Source organism: Passer domesticus, chromosome 12, assembly GCF_036417665.1.
Source record: "Passer domesticus isolate bPasDom1 chromosome 12, bPasDom1.hap1, whole genome shotgun sequence".
NCBI lineage: Eukaryota > Metazoa > Chordata > Aves > Passeriformes > Passeridae > Passer > Passer domesticus.
In genome coordinates this window covers 247,125-271,614 of record NC_087485.1, presented here as the reverse complement: position 1 = coordinate 271,614, position 24,490 = coordinate 247,125, and the positions used below count along the sequence as shown (strand labels likewise).

At 49.4% G+C, this 24,490-nt stretch overlaps 1 long non-coding RNA gene across 4 annotated transcripts in view; it reads left to right on the top strand.

The window, feature by feature from the left end:
- Positions 1 to 21,400, top strand: part of LOC135279130 (uncharacterized) — a 74,434-nt gene extending 53,034 nt beyond the window's left edge. For 3 of the 4 annotated variants that reach the window (XR_010346451.1, XR_010346453.1, XR_010346450.1), the window contains 3 exons: positions 13,832 to 13,976; positions 20,013 to 20,187; positions 20,444 to 21,400. This is a non-coding gene — a long non-coding RNA (uncharacterized LOC135279130). The remainder of the gene's footprint in view (positions 1 to 13,831; positions 13,977 to 20,012; positions 20,188 to 20,443) is intronic. The other variant, XR_010346452.1, reaches the window with a different exon arrangement.
- Positions 21,401 to 24,490: the final 3,090 nt, after the last annotated feature.

The window sequence follows — 24,490 nt, the reverse complement described above, 5'->3', positions numbered from 1 at the left end:
TTCCCATTCAACTTAGAGTCACTCCCGCGCCTGCTTCCCTTCTTCCAGTACCAAAGCTGTTTTGAGCAGTAGGACACAGTTACAGACAGCCCCCAGGAAAGTACAGTTTCCTTCCCGCCTCTCCTGGGTAAGGCATGCACCATCAGGCAATGCCAGCCTCCGCTGGATGGATAATCCCAGTTTTGCACTCCTATCCATGCCAAACTCTGTGGCAGTGGCAGCTGCTGATGCCAGTGCAATGACCCACATTCGGAGCTGGCATCTCTTTCCTTCCCTTACTCAGTCTTCCAGAAGAAGGGTGATGTACAGACAGACTGTAAGCACTGTCTGATCACATAACCAGCCTTGGCACAGGGCTTTTTGCCTGATGGTTATAGTTAAAAACAGTTCTAAGCAAAGCATGTAAAATCTTTAAATGTTTAACAAATCTTTCATTAATCCCAGCTAAGTTGATTAAAGCTGACTGCAGGCTTTAAAAAGAAAAAAGCTGATCACTTGCAGGACAGAGAAAATAAATAAAATTAAAACAATGACAGTATAAATATGCAGCTCCCATGTTCCTGGTGTAGAAAAAAATTAGGGTGGCAGGATGGCAGCCAGATCACTGGTCCTGGGTTCGATGGAGGCAAAGATTCAGGCAGAAGAGGCAAAAAGGTACAATTCTGTATCAAAAGAATTACTCAAAAGCATCAAAGATGAAAATCTGCTGCAGGCAGATTTTATCAGGGTGTTGCACACTTGGGGAACAAAGTGGTGCTGTGTGGACTTCTTCAGCAAAACAGGACAGGCTGCTAAATTCCCAGGCAGAAATCAGGATCCTTGTTAAGATTCATCCTGATGTTAAGGTCCCAAGCATCAGACCGGCCTGTTTGTGGCTCTGGTACTCTCTTCACAGTGGTCACTGCAGCTGATCTGTGTTTGTAAAGATAGTTCTGATTGGAAATTATATGGTTAAATATCTTGGCTCTAAGTGGAATTCAGCCACTTAGACTTTTCTTCAGTAACTGAAGGAGCAGATTTTGTAGGATTAAACTCCTGTGTGGAGAGATCTGGGGTTTCTCTTCCTTAGAACCATGTGCTCCTTTCTTCAGTGTGTATTCCAAGGTATAAGGTAGAGGAGCACACTGGCTGTAGCTGTCACAGCACAGGTGAAAGCCCTCCAGGAAAGGCCAGCAGTACTGCAGACCATCACTGCAGTCACTCAGCACTGCCAGCTGCTGCCTCCCCTGTGTGCCTGCTCACACAGTGCCCGTGGTTCTGCTCCCCCAGACACTCTGTCACCCTTTCTCGTGTTTTGCCCAGCCCAGTGGTGCCCACTCACTTTGCCAGCTCAGTGATTCTGTTTACTTTGTTTTTGCCACTGTCACTGTGCTGTCCCCAGACCCAGGACTGGGACTCTGCTCCAGTACCTAGAGATGTGTGTCTCAGAGGTAGCACCATGATGGCCCGTGCTAAAAACCGCAGCAGCATCTCCTGCTGCTGCGATCATGACTTGAATGGAAGCTCTGCTGTGTGATCCTGAGCACCCAGGTAACAGCAGCTGCTCGGGCTGTGGTAGTGAGCAGAGAAACAGGGGATGCAGGACAAATCTTCTGCAGGGACAAAGGCTGCTCAAACCTCATGAGCACATGCCCACAGAAGGGAGGTTTTGGCACTCCCCCACTTTGGCAGGTGGTGTTTGGCTCTTTGAGAGCAGCTGAGATTTGGGAGAGTTTTGCAAGCTGGGTGGGTGGTCACGTCCCTTGTCACTCTCCCATCCTGTGAGATGAGCAGAACAGACCTGGCACAGGTGACTCAGCCTGGGCCCTCTCTGCTCAGTCAGAGAGCTTTAATGACAGAAGGAAGAAGCTGAAGTTTCCAAAGCTGCCCCAGAAAAGGGCTCCTAAAATGGTGACACTTCTCTTGTAATGAAGTCTCACTTTGTCTATTCATGGAAGGAGATGGCTCAAAACAAGGACAGGAGGATGCCCTGCCTTAGCCCAATTCTGCTAAAATGACAAGAGGTTCATGCTGTTGCTCTCAGATGACCATAGATTATTGTACTCAGATACTGTACTGAGGTGACATCTGCCCTTCCTCCCAAACAGGCAGCTTCCTCACCCTACAAACTGCCCCAGGGCACAATAAGTAGGTTAATGCTTGCTTTAGGGTTAGCCTGAGGGTGAGGGTTCCCTGCAGGAATAGCAGAGTGAGGTTTCCTCTGTGCCTGTGTGAGTTCATGTGTAGGGATGCCTCCAAGGCAAATGAATTCCTACTGCTCCCATTTCATTGCTTTGTGCCTTTTCCTCCTTCTTTGGGATGGTGATGTTCCTTGGGATGACAGAGCTTTGATTTTAGTTCTGCCAGGCTCATATGCTTTTCTTTGCATGGTTTTTCCATTTGTCATTAGTTCTTCCATTTCCCTGCTTCCCAGTCCTTGTTCTGGCCAGGGCAGGGAGTGGGAGCTCCAGTGGGTTGCATTGGCCATACCTCATGCTTCTGGCTGCCTGTTTCTTCTTTGGCCAGACTGGCTGCCAAAAAGGGAAACAAACCAAAACATGTCAGTGGTTTTGCATTACAAATCTGGGTGTTCAAATGCATGAAATGAGAAATTTCGGGTGCTTACTGCAACATGAATCCACCTCTGTTGGACATGAATGGCATTTCCTGTTTGTGCTCAGACTCCTGAATAGAAAGTTAAAACAGATGTCAAGGCAGCTGTGGACAGCGAAAACAGCATCAGGTTGGAGAAGAGGGAGGGTTTGGTGTGCTCATCATTACAGACTGTGGCTGTGGCAAGGGAAAGTTAAAAGAGTGCCTACAACCAGGTATTCAAAATTAACTTCCTATTTATATAGTAATGTGTGAAGTTCCTGTGTTTAATTTACATGTAAATATTGACTTATATTGTTACATAAAAGTAGTATTGACACTTTCTATGGAAAGATTCTCTTTTTGATTGCTTGCCATTTCTTGACCTACATTCCCAAACTGCAGAACCTGCCATGCAGGTGTGATTCAGCCTGTTCTTTGGTGACTTGCTGTGTGCAAAGATCCTGCAATGGAAATGGATCAGCATGTGGCAAACGTGGTTGGTGGTTGTCATGTGGGGGATTCCTCTCCCCTCTGTTGTGGAACCTGAAAGTGTTGGTGGATGGTAAGCAGTGCCTTCAGAGCTGCCTCTCTGGGAGTTGCCTTTAGTGACAGATACAGCTGTAGGGTTTTGGTGGTTCTTGTGTTACTGGAGGCAGCACACAAGCCAGATCCTTGCAGATAACTCCTTGTCTTCCACAGCTGGAGCAGGAGTGTATTTCTTTGCAGAATTGCTGAGCACTCACAGTTTTGCTTGAAACATACGAAGTGCTATAAAGCTTTTTTCTTGCAGGGGTGTTGAGATTAGGGACTGCCCTTGCAGAACGAGAGTGATGAATGTCAGAAATTCCACAAGTAGATTAATAGCAAAGTTCTGTGAGACGTTTGAAAAGTGGGCAATAAATGCAAGTTGGAGCTGGAGCCACACACTGTGCTGTGGTAGGAAGCACTGACTGATGCCTTTTCTGTGCATGTATGAATTAATAAGTACAGGACAGTGTGAGATGTGCATCAGAGCCCATAGCAAATACTTATGCAGAAGATCCCAGATTATGCTGGTAACCTTGGTTCTGTCATATCTAATGTTACAATAATGCCTTGTAATCGTAGTATTTTTCTAAAATAGTTCTACTGTAAGCACTGTTCATAAATTAAGGAATTCCATCTGCACTTGTGTATGTTTCCATACTTAGTCCACCTAATGAGAACTGCGAGGTTCATCGTCCTTTGAAAGCTTTCTCAGTTGTAAATGTGATCAGAGACACCAGAGCATTCTCTTGGCTATCAATCTGCAGATAATAGAAGGTCCATTTCTTAAGTACACACAGAAAAGGAGAAGAAGAAATACTGGCTATGACATAAAATGAATTGTCTTCCTCCATGCCCTTGTAACCTAGGGCATGTAGTGCAGGCTGCCAGCCATCGCTTTACAGATTTAGAAGTGCTGGAATCTCTCTGTCTGTAGCAGGCTGCCTGATGGATTGGTGAGTAATGGACTCAGGGAGTGCATTACCAGCGCCCAGACTAATGGCTAGCACTTGCCCATGGCTTTGGCTATAGATCATCCACTGTGCTATTCATAAGCTCTTGCCAGTCTGTCTCTGGCACTCATGCTGCAGCTGTAACACCATTTGGCTGACAGATTCTGCACCAACTGCCATGTTTTCAGAAGGTGAAGAGGAGAAAAGAGTGAGTACAGCTCTTGCTCTTTGGAGGACAGGTTAAAGGATAAGGTAATGGACATGATACTCACTCACCCAGTGTTACTAGCACAGTAGCCTGGAAAATACATTTGGGTTTGCTGTACACCATGAGACACTGTCCTACCACTGCCTGAGGTACCTGTGCCTGGGACCTTTCTTTCCCAGGCAGACCAATGTTATGAGTCAGGCAAGATAGGAAGGGGAGGGAGAGGTGATTGGGGTGCTGGGTATGCTTCTGACATGGTCTCTGGAGTGTTGGAAGAAGTGCCCGGATGGTGCTGTCAAGATTTGGCTGTTTGTGAGCTCAATGAGGCAAAACCAACCTTGGAAGGCAAAGACCATCTCCAGGGCTGACCTCTGGGCTGGCTCTGATGGACAGGGCAGGTGTGTGCAGAGAGGAATGAATTACTTCCAGTCCTGCCTGGCTCAGGAGCTTTTACTCTTCCTTTAGACTCCATCACATGGGTAGGACTCCAGGATTGTGGCTTCCTTTTGTGATTGGTACGAGCTGGATTCCTCTTTCCACCTTTCACTTGCATCACTGCCCAGCCATACGAAAGGAGCAATCCAGTCAGCTGTGGATTTAAACTGGTGACCCACCCCACAGCCAGTTGTGTGAACCATGCAAGACCTGTTCCAGTCCCTGAGACCAGCCTGGTCCCATTACTGATAGTGAAGGTGTAAGGCTTGCTCGCCTATTCTGGGCTCTCTGGCTTTGTATTTTTTGCAAGAAGTTACTTAAATAAACTTCTGCAGTTTTTCTTAACATATTCCTGATGAGTTTTTGGAAAGGGATGAAGTCTTCAACTAAGGAATTTCCTCTAGAGCAGTCATAGTAAAGATTGCTGCTGAAACCAGACAGGAGAAGCAAAATTATAAAAACACTGCAGATGAGGGAGGGACATTTTTCAGTTCCAGGAGTCCTGTGCAATAAGAAATAGCCCAGACTGAGCAACAAACACTACATTTTCTAGTACTACTCTAATTCAGGTGCTGGGGACATTGTGCCTTTTAAAGGGATGGTAGTAATGAGACGGATGTTCTTGGGGTGCTAGATATTACACTCTTTTAGAGAAGGACCTCTTTGTACCAGGGCTTTAATTTAGGCACTTCATAGGAAGTTGGGCGCCTTTCTATTGCCAGGAGCAAGGAGCAAATTCTGGTTATTTGCATTTTTCAGATTAATTTCACCAAAAATCACCATTAATTCACCAAAGCTCTGGGGGTATTTTGCATACAGAAACAGGTTACAGATTCATATTGTTGCAAAGAAGGGTGATGCTGCTGAACAGAGAAGCTATAAACCCAGAAATTCCCAGTGAGCATTATCCATCTGTTTATTTGCCTGCTATTTTAGGAAGTGTTTCTGGTAATAAAGCGTCATCAATCTATTATTTCTTTTGGCCAATCTCTCTCAGCCCGCCTATATAAAACTCATTGTGGCCTATATTTAACTGAGAATAACCTCTGCTTATTTCCTCTCTTCCACCATGAGTTTTATTCCTTTAACAAGCACAACAGCATGCTGCTCCGGCTTCAAAGAGAAAATTAATTCCGTCCGCAAAAGGGTCAAGTGCTGGAAAGTGCATAGCAATGCAGTTTGCATGGCAGGATCCAGGAGATATGATGCTAATAAGATTCCAAGATGAGAACAGCAGACTGGCTCTGGGGATTCAGATGAAGGGTTCTGTAAATTTTAAAAGAAATGGTCTCCAAAAACTAATGATGTCTGCTTTCCAATTCATTAATAATGTGAAGCAGGGAGATGGGAGTGAGAACAGGCCATGCTTTGAAATATCAGAATGTAACGAGGAAAAAAACAGCGAGAGCTCATCTCACCGGGGTCATAAAGCTCGGAGGAACAGGCGGGCTGCAGGGGAACACAGTGTCGGTGCCTGGAGGGAAGGAAATTGCACTGTGTGTTCTGCGATGTGTAATTTATGCACAGACTCTTAGCCAGCACTGATGTAAAATTTCTGTGCAGAAAAAGATGCTGTTGTATTGACAGATCTTTTTCAACGTTCTTGTTTAAGGTGACTTAGTACGCAGGATATTTGATGAGTTTTAGAAACAGATATGAATTGCCTTAGCATATTTACAAATGGCTTTTGGTAAACCTTCCCCTTCACCTTTCTGCATTGAATGCACAAAACCTTAAGCTTGTTTGTAGTTAATATTGGAAGAAAACCCCTCAGGCAAAGCCTAATGAACTGAGAGCAATTCTGAGCTTCCCTCTGCAGTATCTTGAGAGCCTTTGCCTTTCCAAGGGCTCTTGGACACATGGTGTGACCTTGTTGCTTTGCATCACGACAGCCTTCCGTTACTGCTGCAGCATTTGTTGGTGGTGCTGCTGTGCTGACATGATGCTGGAGCCTCTCTCTTGTGCCTGCAAGGGGCAGCCAATGGAAAATGTCTGTGCCTGAGCACTTTCCGGAGCGGGAAGTTGTGAGGCAGCAGGATTTGGCTCTGACTTTTATTCTGACAAAGCTAGCATGATTGCAGAATGAGGTTAAAGTCTTCCTCCTATCTTTTACTTTTAGCTGTGCGACACTTTTCCATCTCACCTTGAAACCTGTCAGCAACGGTTCTGTGAGAGCCTCACTGCCTTTGGAAGCTCTTCAGAGGGAGAGGGGCTCCACTGCCAGCCTCAATCTGCCCATGGGACTGCCACTCCCCTGGGACCCTGTGCCAGGCTCCTGCAGCTGCACCTGCCTGTGCCAGGGTGCTGGAGCTCCCTCCCAGAACTCAGCTCGGTCCTGCTGTTTAGCAGGGCAGGTTTTAGGCCAAGTAAGATCAGTGTCACCTCCCTGCTGCACTGCCCTGCCCTGGAGCCCTTTGCCTGTGTCTGCTCTTACAGTCTACAGGGGCCATCTACTTGCTTTAGCTCAAGCTGCGTTCTCTCATCTGCAGGCCTTGCTCCAGACGAGTGACCTCTCTTAAATGCAGGATTCAGAGGGGTGCTCAGTAAGTGACAGCATGTGCTGGGAATTCCTGTCCCCTCAGAAGAGCTGTTTTCATGAGGGCTGATGCTGAGCTGCAGAATCAGGAGTGTCTGGGTGTCTGGGTGGCTGGGGTAGACAGCTCATACAGCCTGAAAAGGAGACTGGAGCTGAGGTTTGCTTCCCTGCTAAAGCCTCAGTCATGAAAATGGGTGAAGTGGGGCTCTGCAGCATGGCTGCAACATGTTCACAGAAAAGGTTTCCATTACAGTGTTTATAAGTACTGTGTATTTCTTTATCCAGAGATGATAGGGCTGTATGGACAGATGCACCTCAGCTGTCACTAAAGCAACCTGGAGTCACTGGCAGCAGCTTCAAAAGCCACAGCCTTCACCTGTGGGGTTTTTTTGCATGTCCTTGGTCTCCAGTGAGCACACATAAACTGACTTTAAAGTGAACAGCAGGGTGATACAGCCATGTGTATCAAGTTGTCATATTTGCATCTCAGGTGTTTCCTTGGGGAAATTGTGTCCTCAAGAAATCTCAAGAATTTCCTTGAGGGTTTTTCCAGTGAAGTTTTTGGTTGTTATTCAGTATTTCCACACTTGCCTGCAGCCATGGTCACTCAGTGGAAGGAGGTAGGTGCTCAAAGCTGCTGCAGTGGAGGCACAGTTGTGAGCATCAGGACTGTCTCATGGCAGTGGTAAAGAAGTGAAAACCAGCTGGTGTGTAGAGGCCTTTTTTGGTGCTGTTCATCACCCAGACACTGAGCAGCCAGGTTGATTTCTGTGTCAATTATCTTCCATCATAAACTGCTCTGGTTTGCAGCTTGGCAGTAACATCACTGTAGCCATCAGGACCTCAGAACAAGCTGCTAAATTTTTAACTTTTGCTTACTCCTGTGTTTGTCTGTGCTCCTCTGTCTATTCAGTCCAGCATTTTTCTTTGTTTTTCTGGGCTTCCCCTCACTCTCGTGAGAGCATGTGCCTGACAATGAAGAGTGTAGTAATTTTAGAGTTTCTGCTTCCCCTTCCTCAGCATCCAGCATCCATGTGATGCTCACAGAAGCTGCCCAGATCCATTGCTCCTGAAAACCAGACCCTGTGCTGTCACTTCAGTGTGTGCCCAGTAACTTGTGTTTCGTGTGCCATCACCTGACACTCCAGGCAGGGATGAGGGATGCTGCAGCGAGGGGAAATGAGTGGTGGGAGGAACATGTCTGCACCTTCGCCCAGCAAATCAGGACACAGCAATGTCAGGCAGAGAAGATTTATATTATCTGAGCTGCCTAGTAGCAGATTTCTTGTTTCATCAGAAAACCCTGACTTTTCCACTGATGCAATCCAGAGCTCTGCCAGAGGGACTGTCTTGGTGGTGTTCAGATGTTGCCATATGATACCTTTTCCGCTCCTTTTCACACACAGTGTGTGAAAACACACATTTTCCCAGCAGTGCCCTTTTCAGTGCTTCAAACCAAGCCAGGCTGTCTGATTATTCCTCATGACAGGTGTAAAAGTGCTGGATCCACAGCAGAAAACCTCTTGTGATGAGGAAGCTCTCACTGCAAATAATAAGCCAGATTTCCGTGGAAACCTGCATGGTTCCAGACCCTGCACAGGCCACAGATTCTACAGCAGGATTCTGTTCTCCTAACAGACACCCAAAGGCAGATTTTCTTTTAATGTAGTATGAAAATCTATAGTGCAGTCAGCATGATGCTTCTTGGTATTTATTTTTATACTCCATTTCTTTGTTTTGTTCTCAACATCTCTTTCCATTGGGAGGGAATTTTCCATACCACCTGTGTATGAAGGACTATGGGAGCAAGACAGAGGTCAGTTGTGGTTTTTATTTTCTGAGTGGAAATGGGCACCATTTACAGTTGTGGATTAACACACTAACTGGTCTTTTTCATAGAATAATATTTACATTGCCAAGTGGATATTTTTAAGCTGTTGTCTTTAGGATTCAGTATTACCAGGCTTTAGAGTCCAGTGAAGTATTTAATTTCTCATTACACTTAAATCTTCATGTTTTGTCTCCAAACTCAGGAAAAAAAAAATTATTGTTTCAGTAATATTCTGACAATATTTTATTATTTTTTTCTTCAGCCAAAGGACAATAATTTAATTTCCCCAGCATGAAGATAATGCCATGAATCCCAGCTCTGTGGGGGGAACTGCTCTACAGGACTGCTCAAGAGCCTCTTCCCCATGTACAGACTCCTTTGAGCTCCTAATTCCTCTGTGTCTCCCAGCTTTAATTCCTCCTTTCTCTTGTCTTATTTTTCCTTTTGACTACTTTTCTATACTCTAAGGTCAAGGGTTTTTCCTATGGAAAGATAGTTTAGCCTTTCCTAGCCTTTCCTACAGCATTTGGCCAGCCAGCATCACGACCCCACACCAAGCCTGGCAGTGCCAGCAGCGAGGGGCTCCCCAGCCCCTTCACCTGCCTGCAGGAGAGGGCTGTGCACCCCCTGCCCTCCCTGCCGTGTTCCCATCCTGCTGCTGCCGTTCTGCAGCTGGAGACAATGTGCTGGAGCTTTCTGTCTGAGGGGAGCTCGGGGAGGGGAGAGGGAAAAAGGCTGTTAGATCTATCGCTGGCAATTTAGATTCAGAGACATTTCATCTGCAGTTCCCTCAAGTGTTGAATTGAATAAAACCAGAGCAGCAGTGGAAAAGGAGGTGGGGGAAGGGCTCCAAGCACTCTTAGCTAAACAAAAAGAGACAGGCAGCTCATAAAAAAGGAATTGCACCCTTGAGTTGAAAATCTGGATTCACAGGGCAGGGAGGAGGCTGCGTGGCAGAGCCCACCCATGGGCAGAGGCCAGGCAGCACTGCTGAGAGCTTCTGGCACTCCTGCAGCCAGAGCAGATCACAAGGCTCATTTCTGGGTTTCCTCATTTTCTGTTGATTTTTGAAGCTTCTGTTGTAAAATCAAGCAGGAAGAACAGAATCTCAGGCTTTGGTTGCAATTAAAAAAAAAATCCCCTATCCTTTACTTTCCAGTGCTTCAGGAGAAAACCACAAAAGCAAAACCCTCAAGGGTCAAAAATTCAGAAGAAGTAACTTAGCACTTATAATTTTGTAAACACTTTCTGTTGGGGCCAGACTTATTGTTCCCAAATGTGGCTGTGGGATGGTAGAACTGTTCTCACCATTAGGCATTTTTGTTCCTCTGCTTTTGAGGGAATTGCTGCTGGTGGCTGCTCTGGCTATGCACTGCAGCACCTGGATTTCTCTGGATCTGTCCTATTCCCCAGGTGTTAGGTGAGGATGGTTTCACAGGAGTGCTCGTCCTGGCCAAGGCTGGGAGGAGAGGCGCAGCCATCAGAGAGAATTGGGTTACAGCAGACAGTACATCCTTGGGGCCTCTGCTGCCTTGAGTGAGTGTGGTGCCAACACCCCTGCAGTGCACAGGGGTGACTGTGTCTTCCTTCAGGTGGGAAGGCAGGTCTTTTTTTTGCCCCCCTGCCCACCTTCTTACTGCCCCTCTGCTTCCTTGTTACATGTTAGTGGCAGATCTGATGCCTTACACTTTGCTCAGTCCTGCTTCAGGCCAGGTACAGGTGTGCATACAAAGAGCACATGCTGAGCCCTGCTTCAGAACAGGCCAGGCTCCACAGCCAAAGCCTGACCAGCACTGAGGTGCCTCTGTGGTACAGACGGGCAACCTGGGCAGGTGTGTGGCGCAGGGCTGATGGCAACTTAGGCAGGTGTTGTGTTTGCATTACAGTGTTCCCTGCCTAAAAAGTGTCCTCTGCCTTCATGGTGCACCTGCAGAATCCCATGTGAAACACAAAGGTATGACCAGGGTGAGGAGCTGGGACTCCTCAGGACAGCACCGACACTTTCCCTTCAAGTGATTTCAGGTGTAAAACAGGGGTCATGATTCTTACTTGTGTCACCAGAATTTGGGAGTCTGATTAGCCACATCCTGTAAAAGACTGAAGCAGCCTTACTGTAAATCCTGGACCAGACACCACAGAACAGGAGAGGCTGTCTCACAGGCATGTATTTATGCTGCCCTGTTTCCCTGTGCTATCGATCCAGTGGCTTGCTAAGATACAGCCCTGACTGCTGTAGTGGTCTAATTCATTTTTAAGCATCATTATTTTTCATGTTGTGGTCTTCCCCTGCTTCGGGTGCTTCTCCCCACCCATCCCCAAAATGCCCATTCCTGTCTGTCTCTAGGCGTGAGATGCTCCCCCATGTGTGTGTGCATACCAGGGAGATGGAGAGGCAGCTTCAGCTACACTAAGCAATTAAACTCCAGTAGCTCAGGGATGAGCAGGAGGCCGTGATTTTCTTTTCCTTCGCAGTAATTGCCTCTGCAATCAGCTTTGATCACCCGAGAGCAGAAGAGATGAGTGCTGCAAGTTGACATCAGTGGTTTTAATATATCCATTTACATATACAGGAGCAGTGCAGCATACAGCTTTCCATAGCGCCTCTGACCTGAAACCATCGCCGCTCCATAGATACCTCATTTAATTTAATACTTCACCACCACTGCGGAAGCCATACGATGGGGATGGGAGGGGGCATAATCAAGCCCTCACTCTCTCGCTCTCCGTGCATGTCTGTAAAAATGACATGAAAGTAATTGCTTTTGAAAAGCAAAGCAGAAATGGCACAATTGATTCCACTTAAATGAGAGGAGAAGGGGTGGGGGTGGGGGATGCTCACCCTAAACATGCCACCTTCTTTCCTGCTGCAAGCACATCGCTGCGTGTCGCTGCACTGGGACAGAAGAAAGGTGGGCTTGTCTGAATGGCATGGGAAGGAGGGAAGCTAGGGCAGGCAGTGCTGCTTCGGGCAGGATGCACCCCTTGGCCACCTCAGACCCACAGGCAGAGGCTGCTCCATGGAGCCATGTGACATGGCCTTTTGTCACAGGCACTCCTGGTGCCCGAGAGCTGGCAGGGAGCTTCATTGCACTGAAAATCCTAGAATCACCCTGCCCGCCAGACACACTCACCTGCCTGGCAGCTGGGGGAGGGGGATGATGAGGGGAGACATCAGCTCCCCTCCATCTCTAAGGTATCTCTCATTGTCCCTGTTGACAAAGCTTTGTGAGCCTATGGTTTTGGAATCTATCCGGTCTGCTGCTGCTGGTGGACACTCACCCTTTTACCAAGGACCTCCCAGTGCCCCTCTGTGACCTGGCACACCACTCAGCCCCCAGTCAGTGGAAACCAGGAGCTGGCACTGGTTTCCACTGGTGGGCTCTGCCTGTGTGTGCTGAAATACATCTTTAATGTAGACATTAACATGATTTTGTGTTAATTACATGCAAATTGATTATTAGTATATTTATTGAAAGTTGACATCAGGGTGACAGTCTTCAATAAATATGTTTTACTAATCAGTTAACATTAATTAATATTGAAATCCTCTGTAGGTTTAGCAAGTCAGTGAACATTGATGAGGCCCCTCTGTTGCTGCCAGTGTTGCTGGATGTTGGTGGTGTTGCTGGCAGCACTCAGCTGTTCCTGGCAGCAGTGTGGAGCATAAGTGGGCCCAGGGGGTCCAAGGGCAGTGCTGGAAGGACAAATGGACACATGCCCAGAGGGAGAAGCCTCTGGGAAACATTGGGAGAACCCCCCATGCAGCAGGGCCTGCCTGAGGGCAGGAGGGCTGCCAACTTGAGCCAAGGTGGTAGTGGCCAGGCAATGCTTGCAAAAAGCTCTGGAGACCCCTTTCTCCAGGACACAGGGCTACTTCTGAGTATATCTGAGCAGCAGAATAAGGACGCTGTTCTCACCTGCTTGCAGGACCCTTGGTTATGGCAGAGCAATGTAGAGGAGTTCTTATGCTGAATTTAAACCACCAAGCAGACCAACTCCTAAGCTGCGTGGGCAGCATTTTCTCTTGCCTCCCCATCCTTAGCAGGGCAGGAGCCATACAGTGCCTGCTGCCTGTGACTTCTCTTGCCCATCACAAGAAGATGAGCAGCATCCATGAGGAGTAAATGGCCAAGGTAGCGAGGAGAGTGGCTCTGCACTGGGGTCAGTACTTGAGTCTTGTCATGCGAATGATCCTTGGTTGACAGTTATGATTCTTCCCTGCTTCTGCCTTGTGCAAACAGTTTAGAGCTGGGACACCAAGGAGTGAATATGGTGAACCCATAGAGCTGCTTCTGTTCAGGCAGATGGACAGGCTGTGGGGTGCCTGAGCCCCTTCTGCTCTGCTCTGAGGACAGCAGACCCAGGGAAAATGCCTGAAGAGCTCAATACACAGCTGCAACAGGAGCTGGGTGTTTGGTTACTGGTTAGAATAATTTTGATCTTGCTCAGCTGCTCTTTGCTTCCCTCACTGCAGGAGTCTGACACCCCTTCTGTGTGCAGAGACAGGTGCCCCAATCAGCAGGGCTTCTGCTTTCCCGAGCTGGACATGTCTGCCTGCTGTGGGCAAGCATGTCAAATCACACCTACCATATTGGCTTCCTGTCCCCAGAACATCAGATTTTTGCAGCTAATGTGTGGGGGGTGTCTCCTCCTGCCAATCCCCACCCCCAGCAGCATCAGGTCTGTGCTGTTCGGGGTTTTGTTAAGCCGTTTAGTATTAATTGATTTTTTTTTCCATTTTTTCTTTCTTTCCCTGGGCGGGTCAATAGCTGGATGCTCAAGAGCAGAGGATCTATCAACTGCAGACCAAGCAGAGGGAGAGGCAGGCAGACCTGGAGCAGAAATGCAGCCAGAGCAGCAGCTCAGCCAGGACCTGGGGGCCAGCCACCAGCTACGGAAGGGAGCTTGGAACAGGTAGGAGAAGATACCAGTCCACTCTAGCTCAGCAGCCCAGGATGAGAAGGGAACTTTCTATTTGATGCATTCACAGCAATAATAATAATAATAATAATCTTCTGCTCTTGTTTACATGGCAGTATAAGGAAGGGCTGAAGATGTGAGAGTAGAGTCTGTCACCTCCCAGTGAGGAGGGGAAGATGGGAGGCAGCAGGGAGATGGCTACAGCTCTGCTGGCTGTGAATGGGTGGTGGGATTGCAGTTGCTGTGGGGGTGTGATGGCTGTCATGCACAGATGTTGTGGGTGTTGCTCTGCTGCTGACCTTGGAGAGACAAGAAGAGGATGGCTACAAAAACACTGCCCCAGGGCAGAGCTGTCCTGGCTAGTGGTGACATTTACATGCTGTGAGCCAGGAGATTAGGATTGCTCAGAGCTGTTCAGCCATGCTGCTGTGGACAAAACCCTCAGCTTGCTCCTGGACATCAGGGTGGGAGCAGCCTTGTTCCTGCTGCAGGCCTGCTGGGCAGCCCATGCTGGTCTACCCCATGCTGGGTCTGCTGGCCCCTGCCCCAGTACCGAGCTCCGAGCCCCGTATTTCAGAAGCTGTAGAAGTCAGACCCTTTGCTCAGCGTGCTCCCCCGTGTGTGAGCCTGGCTTGGGAAAGCACCTTGCTCCCACCTCTGCAGCCAGCAGGCTGTCTGCCTGATGTCTGCTCAGGCACCAGCATTCCTCAGTGGACTCCAGCCACAAGGTCTCCTTCGGATCCACATGGCAAACAGGGGTGAGGAGTGCTGATCCTGGAAACCTGGGGAACTCCTGCTGCTGCACACTGCAGCATTACTTGCTGAACCTGGAATCCACTTGTCATCCCCTTCAGCACCACACAAGCCATTCAAAAAATGTGTCTATTTTAACAACTTGCTAGTGAAATATGCTTGGGGTTCTGGTAGAATAAATCAGGTACTTATGACAATGGGGCACCAGGTACCAGCATATTGGATGCTCAGCACTGCTGGTTTGTCTAAGCAGCAGCTCAGAGGACAGCATTTAAAATAGGATTGGGGGGGTGTCCCCCTTATTAGTCAAAGTGGAGACATTTTGTTTCATTTGATGTGGTGACGATAAATATATTCATATGAATATGTTCATACATCTAGTGATACATACACTGCAATATATATGAACACAATGCACTGATTTCATTTATTGCATTTGAAGGAAAGTTACAAGATGCTGTTCTATTTACTCCCACATCGTCCATTGTTCTGTCTGTGAGGAGTCAGCCCAGCATGTGGGCTGAGCTGTGCATGGCAATCCCGCATTCCAACTGCCCACAGTGAAGGTGGGAGCAGGATGTGTGTGCCTTTGTCTGTGTTTGTGGATGGTGGCAGATGGATGAATGTGGGAGAGGGTCGGCATGTGCCTTTGTTTTGTTCTGCATATGCATATGGATGATTGTGTGTTGATTTGTGCAAGGACAGCATGGCAGAGTGGGAATGACACTGCTTCTTCCAACTCCCCTTCCCTTCCCTTCCCTTCCCTTCCCTTCCCTTCCCTTCCCTTCCCTTCCCTTCCCTTCCCTTCCCTTCCCTTCCCTTCCCTTCCCTTCCCTTCCCTTCCCTTCCCTTCCCTTCCCTTCCCTTCCCTTCCCTTCCCTTCCCTTCCCTTCCCTTCCCTTCCCTTCCCTTCCCTTCCCTTCCCATCTCTCCACCCATTGATACCAAATTCAGCTGAGCCTTGCTGTTGGTTTCAGTGTGAAAGTGGCAAATAAAACAGCCTAGCTCTCAATTTCCCCTTACAAACCTCCCAATTAAACATCAAGCCTTGTTATATAAAAATATAACACTATTCAGTGGCAGAACAGTGTTACACACCTTCTGTGGTGAAGGGGCTTCCTGAGCCCAAGGGGGAGTCTTTGTGTTTAACAGCCCTTGAAGAATAACTTGTCAAACTAATTCTGTAACTCAGATCTTATCCAGCTTCTGCAAAGTCCTGTAGCAGTGAGTTCCCCTGTTTGACCATGCTTGGATAAGAAGCCACCTCCTTTGGCTTGTTTTGAGCCTGTCCCCTGACAAATTTCACTGTTTTCTTGGAAAAGGCCACAACAGTCACTCCTTAATCACCTTCCTATGACACTTCTGACTTTATAGGTCTTTGTCATATTTTCTTCCCAACATCCTTCTTCTAGATAGAAAGACTCTGATCTATTTTTCTGAGCCAGTCCCAGCTGCTGATATATTTTCTGTTGTGGGGCCCTGGACCTCCCACGGCTGGTGGTCCTGGGTCCCTGCAGCAGGCAGCAGGATTTCTGTGCAAGGAGTGCCACGTGTAATTTAGCACTGGGAGCATGAGTTATGGTCCTGCCCTTTATAGAAAGACTGGCAGCACAGCCCTGCTTGTCAGCTTAGTCCCCCACCTGATCATGAGCTCTCCTAGTGAATGAATTAAGATTCGGCGTACCGTCGTTTAATACAGCCCCCATGCTAATGTCTTTTTGAAATGAAACGGAGAAAGCTGTTAACCTCAGTTAGCCAGTTGTCCTCACTGTGACCTGGATAAATCATCCAAGCAGGAGTACTGAAGAACAGTGCTCTGGCTGTTTTGCAAAATGGAGTTGGAAGGGAAGGACTGTGCTTCCAGCTCATGCCGTGGAGACTCCTCTCCACCAGGGCTATGCAGCAAAAGGACCAGTGTGTTCTTACACCAGAGACGCCCATGGGGCTCCAGGCTGTGTGCTCACTGGTACACCCCATCCCCTGGCAGCTGCTGAGGGGTCACAGCGTCACACCACAGGTGGGAAAAGGTGAATGTTGTATCTGGAGAAGAGAGGATGAATTCCCACAGGACCCCAGGAACAGGTTCCCACCGCTCCTGTCATCAGGCATGTTTCAATGTCCAGCCCTTCTTCATGACCATGTGGTTTCCCACATTCCTTCCCTTCAGCTGGGGGCTGGATTTTCCCCAGGGATGTCTCCTTCACCACATTCTGAAGGCAGCTGGCCTTGAGCTGGGAAAAGAGATGAAGAGAACACTTTGGTGGCTGCTGCCAGGAGATATGGATCTACAGGAGCAGGGAATTTCTCTCCATGAGCTGTTTTAACATTAGAACCTGTTATCTTTATAAAGGCCTCATTACTTCATCTGCTTTCACAGGGCATCTGCTCTCATAGCTACTGCTCTGTGTGGCAGGGACTTCTACTAGACAGGGTGATTTCTTTTGTGATTTCTCATCTGACTACTTTGTTGAGGTTTGGATTTTTGGTTTTTACTTCTGTATGACTGAGGGAGATCACAACACCAACTGTATGTAAGAAACTCCTGGAAAATGGAAAAAAAGCCATCTGCTCTCCATGTCCTTGAAGGAGCACTCAAGAATTACTGGCCAGAGCCTCCATCAGGAAACATTTGGGTTAGAAACAGTTTTCTAAAGGGAAGGAGAACAGAGCAAGTAAGCAGACTGCCAGGGCCCAAGGATCCTGCATCACAGGAGAACTTCAAGGACAGATACACAATACACAGGGTACTTCTAGGTTCCCCTGCCTCAGAACTGGAAGACAGACTATCAGCTTCCTGATGTGCGCATCAGCATTGCTCATTTCCTAAATCTATCCCTGCTCCTACGTTGTAATGCAGCTCTGCCTTTCCCAGAGCCCCACTGCAGTGTTCCCCCTTTTAGTGCCAACCTGTCTGGTCCCAGGTTCCCCAGGAGGCTGTAACACATGCTGAAAGGAGCAAACAGAGGCCGGGGATTTGGTGATGAAGGCTCCAATACCACCATCTGCATTGCATGTGTTGCTGTGCCACAGGCTTTGGCCAGAGTCCCACCCATGGTGGGGAACACATGAATGGATGAGACAGAGATAGGAGTGTAGATATGCTATCAGAACTTTTGGATTCAATTTCCCTTCTCAGCAGAATAGCTGTGCGCAGCTTCTTACATGTGCTGCTCTGCAAATGAGTTGTAAAGAACATGGCTGCAGTGAGACCACCTGGAGAGCATGATCCGCTTGGAGCATGCAGTTTGGCTGTGCAGGGCTGGCACAGGCAAGGGCAGGATCCGGCTGATGCACAGAGTTTGCCTCAGCTCCTCAGGGGCTGTAGGAGCCTGCTGCCCTTTGCCTTGCCCCATTGTACAAGAGCAGCCACGGAGCGTTCACAGAGGAGGGAGGAATGGTCACAGGCATAATAATACCCTGTACCATGCACCATGTACTGTACACCATATGCCAGGACTCAGAGCCCTTCACAGACACCCTGACAACATCAGCAGGGAGACAGGGACTGAAATATGTGTCCAGGACAGTCAGGGCAACTGTGAGCCAAGGTGAGCCATGTTATTTGTGTAGACACCAGTGAGGAGCCCCACTGAATACCTGTATCTGAGAGCCAGCTCTACAGCACAGTCATTGAAGAGGGAATAAAAAAATAACAGAGCATTGATTAAAATGGTTGGCAAGGCTGATTTCTCTCCATGCAGCCTCTGACGGAGCAGACTTTGGGGCTGAGGAGGAGTAGGCAGCCTCCAGGCTGTGAGGCTAATGCAGAGCCATGGCTGTTTGTATAACTGCAAAGCTTTTAAGAGAGACTTGGGAAAACTAGCTTGGATTCCAATGAATATTTACAATTACACTGCTCCAAAGCTGAATCCAATCACAGCACTGCAATGTGCAGGCTTCGTGCATCAAAAGAAAATGAGAGGAAAACAGGAAAGATGGAGTTGCCTTTGGAGGGACTTACAAACACAGATCTCTCTGCTTCTGGCAGAACTAAAATGCTTTATTTCTGATAGGAGCAATTTATTCTTCAGGCATTTTGCTTGATATTAGAAAGTGCCTGGCTGATTTTTGAAGTGAGTGTCTTCAATAGAAGATCTTTAATTCAAAATGATAGCAAGAAATGGAAAGTGTGCTTTGTAATTTTGATATTGTGCTTACAAACTCCAGAAATTGGGGAGCATTACCCAACTGGAGCAAGGGCCCCTTCCACTGTGTTCTTGATCACCATGTAGAAGCAGGCTGGGTATTTAAACCATGGTGCTAATATGAAATTTGGCTGGTTACTATGCTGGCTGAGCATTCACTGCAGCTCAGTATTGGCCTCTTCTTTCTTGCAGTAGAAGGTATGCAAAAATAATGGTGATGGGGAATTACCTTGATAAAAGATGGAGAATCTGTGACTGCTGAATCACTGCTGAGAGCAGTGTGTCTCAGAATAGGAAGTGTGTGACAAAGCAGAGACGCTGCCTGAAGTAATAACAGAAAAGCACCACGCAGCTGACCTTTGTCAGCTGCTGCTCTGGTGTCCTGTCTGCATGGCCTGTACCGGCCAACCGGTACATCCTGCCCATCCTGCTCACACAATCCATGCTGCCTGCAGCTCTTACCTACAGGACTGTAAATAGTCAGTGGCCTCAATGTGGTCCCACAGCACGAAACACTACTGCTCTCAATTAATTTGGAGTACTTAAGGTATAGCCTTGCATTCCATCATGCAGACATTCCTTAGACCACAGCAGCACAACAGCAGGTGCTTCAAAAGAAACAGATTAGGAATTACACTACAAGAACATGCAATTTGCTTGCCATGGTGTCTGCTTACAAGCACACAAACTGGGAAAGGCACCTCTGCAGTGCAAGCCCCCTCCTTCCCCACAGCCCACCAGGCAGTGTGTCCCACCCTGGACAGAGGGCAGTGAGGGGCTGCTTCCAGCCTGCACTAATCCCTCCGTGTGGTTTGAGGATGATGCTGTCTTCTGGTGCCTGTCACCTCGTGGAAGCAGAGATCTCTGCTGCTGGATGGCAGTCTGAAAGGATGCTGGTGGGAAATCCCAGGAAGCTGGTTTCTGATCTGAGTCAGTCACGCTGTTGGTGCAGAGACACGCTCCATCACACACAGGCATGGCACAGGGTGTTCCCTGCAGCTTGGCACAGGCTGGAGTCGATAGCCCTCAGCAGGAACTTGCAGTCAGTATTATACTGTCTAAGAGGCTTAAAATCAACTGTGAAGTTTCAGTATAGCTACAAAAAACCTGTTTTCTATTTGTCCACTGGTAGCTTGTTCCAGGAGAAGACAGTGCAATTTGGTGATTGATTCCTGGAGTCTGGTTGGTGCATCCATGCTGGGGTATAGAGGCCACATATCCCACGGTGCTTCCGGGAACACTCCAGCCTCAGCCACCCACAGCTCATAGGCTCCGGAAGCAGAAATGGGATCTTGCATTCCATCAATGTGAGTGGATATTTTTCTCCCATTAAAATGTTTCATTTATTTTTGAATGCATATGAGCTTTGGGGGAGCACGACACCCTGTGTGACACAGCACAGCATTCAAAAAAAAGATCTGATTTTTGCTTTTTTGTTATTACCTGATAATTTATGGGGTGCTGCTGGTTCTTATATTGAAGGCATGATGAGAAATCATACTGCAGGCAACCTCTATTTGCTAAACTTGGTACTATAATCTCCTTCACTCTATTTTTTTCCAGCTTAAAAAGACTATCCACTTTTAACTCACATGGAAAACACTCTTTGTATTTGATCATCCTTGTTGGTCTTCTCTGAAACACTTCCAAATCTTTTTCTTGAGAGAGGCAGACAGAGCTGCATATAGAAATCACAGTGCAGCTTTCACTATGAATCTGTTCATTGGCAGAACTGTGATCTGCTCTCCATTATTTTCCTGATAATTGTTAACAGTCAGTTTGCCTTTTGGGCTGTTCCTGGGCACCAAACAAATATTTCCACAGATCTATCGCTCCATCTTCATCCGATTTTATTCTAGCACAGCCCCAAGCCTAATTCCTGAGGAGGAACAGAGCTACAGCAGCTGAGACTGCAGTGAGATCTTGTGAGAAAGATGGTGCAAATGCTCCAGATCTTCAGCAAGATTAGGACCACCTGGCTGTGTCATACCTTGGAGACTGGGGACAGCTGCTAAACAGCTGAAAAAAAGAAGAAATTATATAAGGTCAGCAGACCGGGCCTCCTCCAGACAGATCTACCCTCGAGTGTTTGCCCAGCTGAGGGGCTGAGTAATGCTGTGGAATGCTGATGTAGCCAGATGAATCAGTGCTGGCGTGAACTCCTATCCAAGAGCACAAATAGCATCATGTTCTTGTGATCCTTTGCATTTCCTTCCTGCAGATTCCCAGGTGAGCAGGAAGGGATTGGGCTGCCTGACCTCTGGTACCTACAGTCATGGAAAATCTCCCCGTTACTCTGAAATCAGTAACTTGTCTGACTAAGATAGCTTCAGACAGGCGTTTGGCTGGGCTTGAAGACATCAAGAGATGGCAAATGCACGACATCCTCCCCTGGCAGTCAGTCCTTTCACATCACTCCTACTGTTTTGGGTTTTTTCCTTCTCTCATGACTGCTATGCCAACAGGACTAATGAAGCTAATGAAGCCTTCTATGCAGCAGCAATATGGTCTCAACTCTGTTTCCCTTGGGTTTCATCCTTTGTCTTAGAATACTCCTTTCTTTTTGGCCAGAGACTTAAGGTTAACCATAGAGGGGAGGGGAGGGGAGGGGAGGGGAGGGAAGGGAAGGGAAGGGAAGGGAAGGGAAGGGAAGGGAAGGGAAGGGAAGGGAAGGGAAGGGAAGGGAAGGGAAGGGAAGGGAAGGGAAGGGAAGGGAAGGGAAGGGAAGGGAAGGGAAGGGAAGGGAAGGGAAGGGAAGGGAAGGGAAGGGAAGGGAAGACCCTCTCTGTCTGCTTCATATCTGTACCCCATTACCTCCTGCCCTTTGGAGGCTCTCCCCGTGCTCCCCACCACCAGAGTATTTTTTCATTTACCCAGCTCCCTCTGTTTTTTTTCTCCCCTCAGCCCCCTTGCTTTTTCTTGACCTCCCACACAGTGCTGCCATCACTGCTGGCTCAGAAGGAGGCCCCAGCACTGCTGATGTACCTGTCCAGGGGTGCTATCCCTCTTCCAGCAACTTAGTGATTGTAATTGCGAGAACCATCAATGCCTCATGTCCTGTGACCAGACCCAAGCAGCACTGCTTTCCTTTTATTTGTTCCTTCAATTTTCCAGCAGAATTTCTACTTCTTGCTGATTTCCATTTCTTGGTTCTTTAGAGGAACACGCAGCAGCTCTACAGAGTTTGTGTATGGCCTTAACCCACAGAGTCATAAAACTGAGATGCAGTTGGCAGAAGCAGCAGTGGAAATGGTGCCGTGATGGTGTGAGCACACAGCAGCACCAGCGGCGGGCAGGAGGCAGCCCCAGGGACCGCTGCACACCTGCGGGGTCGCTTCCGACCCTGGGGGGAAGTGTTCAAACACAACCAGGCTAGCCCTGGGTGGCCTGTTCTGGCTGAGCTGCCAGGGCAGGACAAGGGGCTGAGCCAGGTGACCCGGTGTTTGGCCAGCGGGAATGTCAGAGGTTTGGCTCCTGGGTGACTGGGATGGGTAGGCCTCCTCATGCACCAACACTCCCACTACGAGGTTTCATGGGAACATGTGGCAGCTAGAGGAATAGAGCAGAGGCAAAACACTGATGTGCACTCTGGGATGTGTCATGGCCTTTCAGCTTCCACTAGAAAGACAGCAGGGCAGAGCAGGTCCCGACCCATTATTGCTACTGTGGCTGTTTCCCCCTTCTGTTTTTACACATCCAGTTTGTTCTCTCTCCCTTCCTTCTCCCTAGAGCTGCTGTGGGTTTTAATAAGTATTTTTCAAGTAGCTGGCTGAGACCCTCACAAGGATAATGAGATCATTCGCACCGCAGAATGCAAAGCCCTGCAAGTCCCGATTGCTATCGCTCCCAGTGGACTATGCCCACACTGCCTGTATTTGTGTCGCTGTTCCTCGTCCCAGACACAGCAGCATGCCCCGGCAGTACCGGATGGGATCGGGCCGGGGTACGGCTCCCTGCCAACACGAAGGGCCAAGAATTGTCACTGGAACCGCTCAGAAATAACCTTTAAGGCTTATTAAGATTCTACGGATGGAGAGGTTGATCCTGCTTTCCCGTTCATGAATCCCATTCCCAGTTCAAGCCCTGCCAGCCCTCTGCCTGCCCCGGGGTGAGGCTGAGCTGCGGCGGGAGCACCGGGCAGACTGGCACGGGCACTCCCACCACCGGGCACCCCTGCTCCGGGCAGCCCCCGGCCCGGCACTCCCTGCACCTGCTCCCCCGGCACGGGCACCCCCATCCCTGGGACAACCCCGCTCCGGGAACCGCGGCTCGGCAACGCCGGCCCGGGCACCCCCAGCCCAGGCAGCGGTCCGCGCGCCCCGCCCAGCCCCGACCGGGACGGCGGCAGAACAAAGGTGCTGGAGTGTGCTTGGGGCGTGCCCGGGGGGTGCTTGGTGGCGCTCGGCGAGTGCCCAGGCGGTGCTCGGGGATGCTCGAGGGGCGCCCGGGAGAGGTTGCTCGGGGGATGGCCGGGGGGAGTGCCGGGGGATGCTCGAGGGGTGTCCGGGGGTGCTCGGGGCGGAGCCGCCCTCACGGGCAGCGCCGCGCGGGCCGAGAGCGACCCCTGCCGGGCGGGATCGGGACAGAGCGGAGCTTGTCAGCGCGCATGCGCGAGGCTTCCGCCGCAGCCCCCTGGCACCGCGGGCCCCTGGGGCACCCCCAGCCCCGCTCCGGTCACCTGAGCTCCCCCTCAGCCCCTCCGGTCACCTCAGCTCCCCCTCAGCCCCTCCGGTCACCTCAATCCCGCTTCAGTCACCTCAGCTCCCCCTCAGCCCCGCTCCGGTCACCTCAATCCCGCTTCGGTCACCTCAGCTCCCCCTCAGCCCCTCCGGTCACCTCAATCCCCGCTCCGGTCACCTCAGCTCCCCCTCAGCCCCTCCGGTCACCTCAGCTCCCCTTCAGCCCCTCCGGTCACCTCAGCTCCCCCTCAGCCCCTCCGGTCACCTCAATCCCGCTTCAGTCACCTCAGCTTCCCCTCAGCCCCTTCGGTCACCTCAGCTCCCCCTCAGCCCCGCTCCGGTCACCTCAATCCCGCTTCGGTCACCTCAGCTCCCCCTCAGCCCCTCCGGTCACCTCAATCCCCGCTCCGGTCACCTCAGCTCCCCCTCAACCCCTGCCCACCACTGCTACAAGGTGCCCAGAGCAGCCGTGGCTGCCGCATCCCTGGAAGTGTCCAAGGCCAGGCTGGACGGGGCTTGGAGCAGCCTGGAAGGTGGAACATGTCCCTGCCCATGGCAGGGGGTGGAACAATACGAGCAGATGGGGAATCCTGGTTCAGGGCACCAGCGGGGCAGTGAAGACCTCATCAAAGGACCAGCATCAGTGTCTGCTTTGGGATCAAGGACCAAGGGGCAGAGCTAGAAATGAGCCATCCAGACTTGGTTCCAAGTGGCCATGGATGGCCCATCCACAGTGCCCAACTTGCTCTGACAAGGGGTAACCATTTCTCTGTGTGCTGAACTCCAGTTTCAGTTTGGTTTGTGTCATCTCACAGACATCAGACCGGGGTGCACTTCCGCCTGCTGATACAAGAGCCTCCTTCTGCTCTGTTCCCACTTTCCTCTTGCATTCTGATGGGTGACCAAACTACACCTTGCTCTGCACTAAACC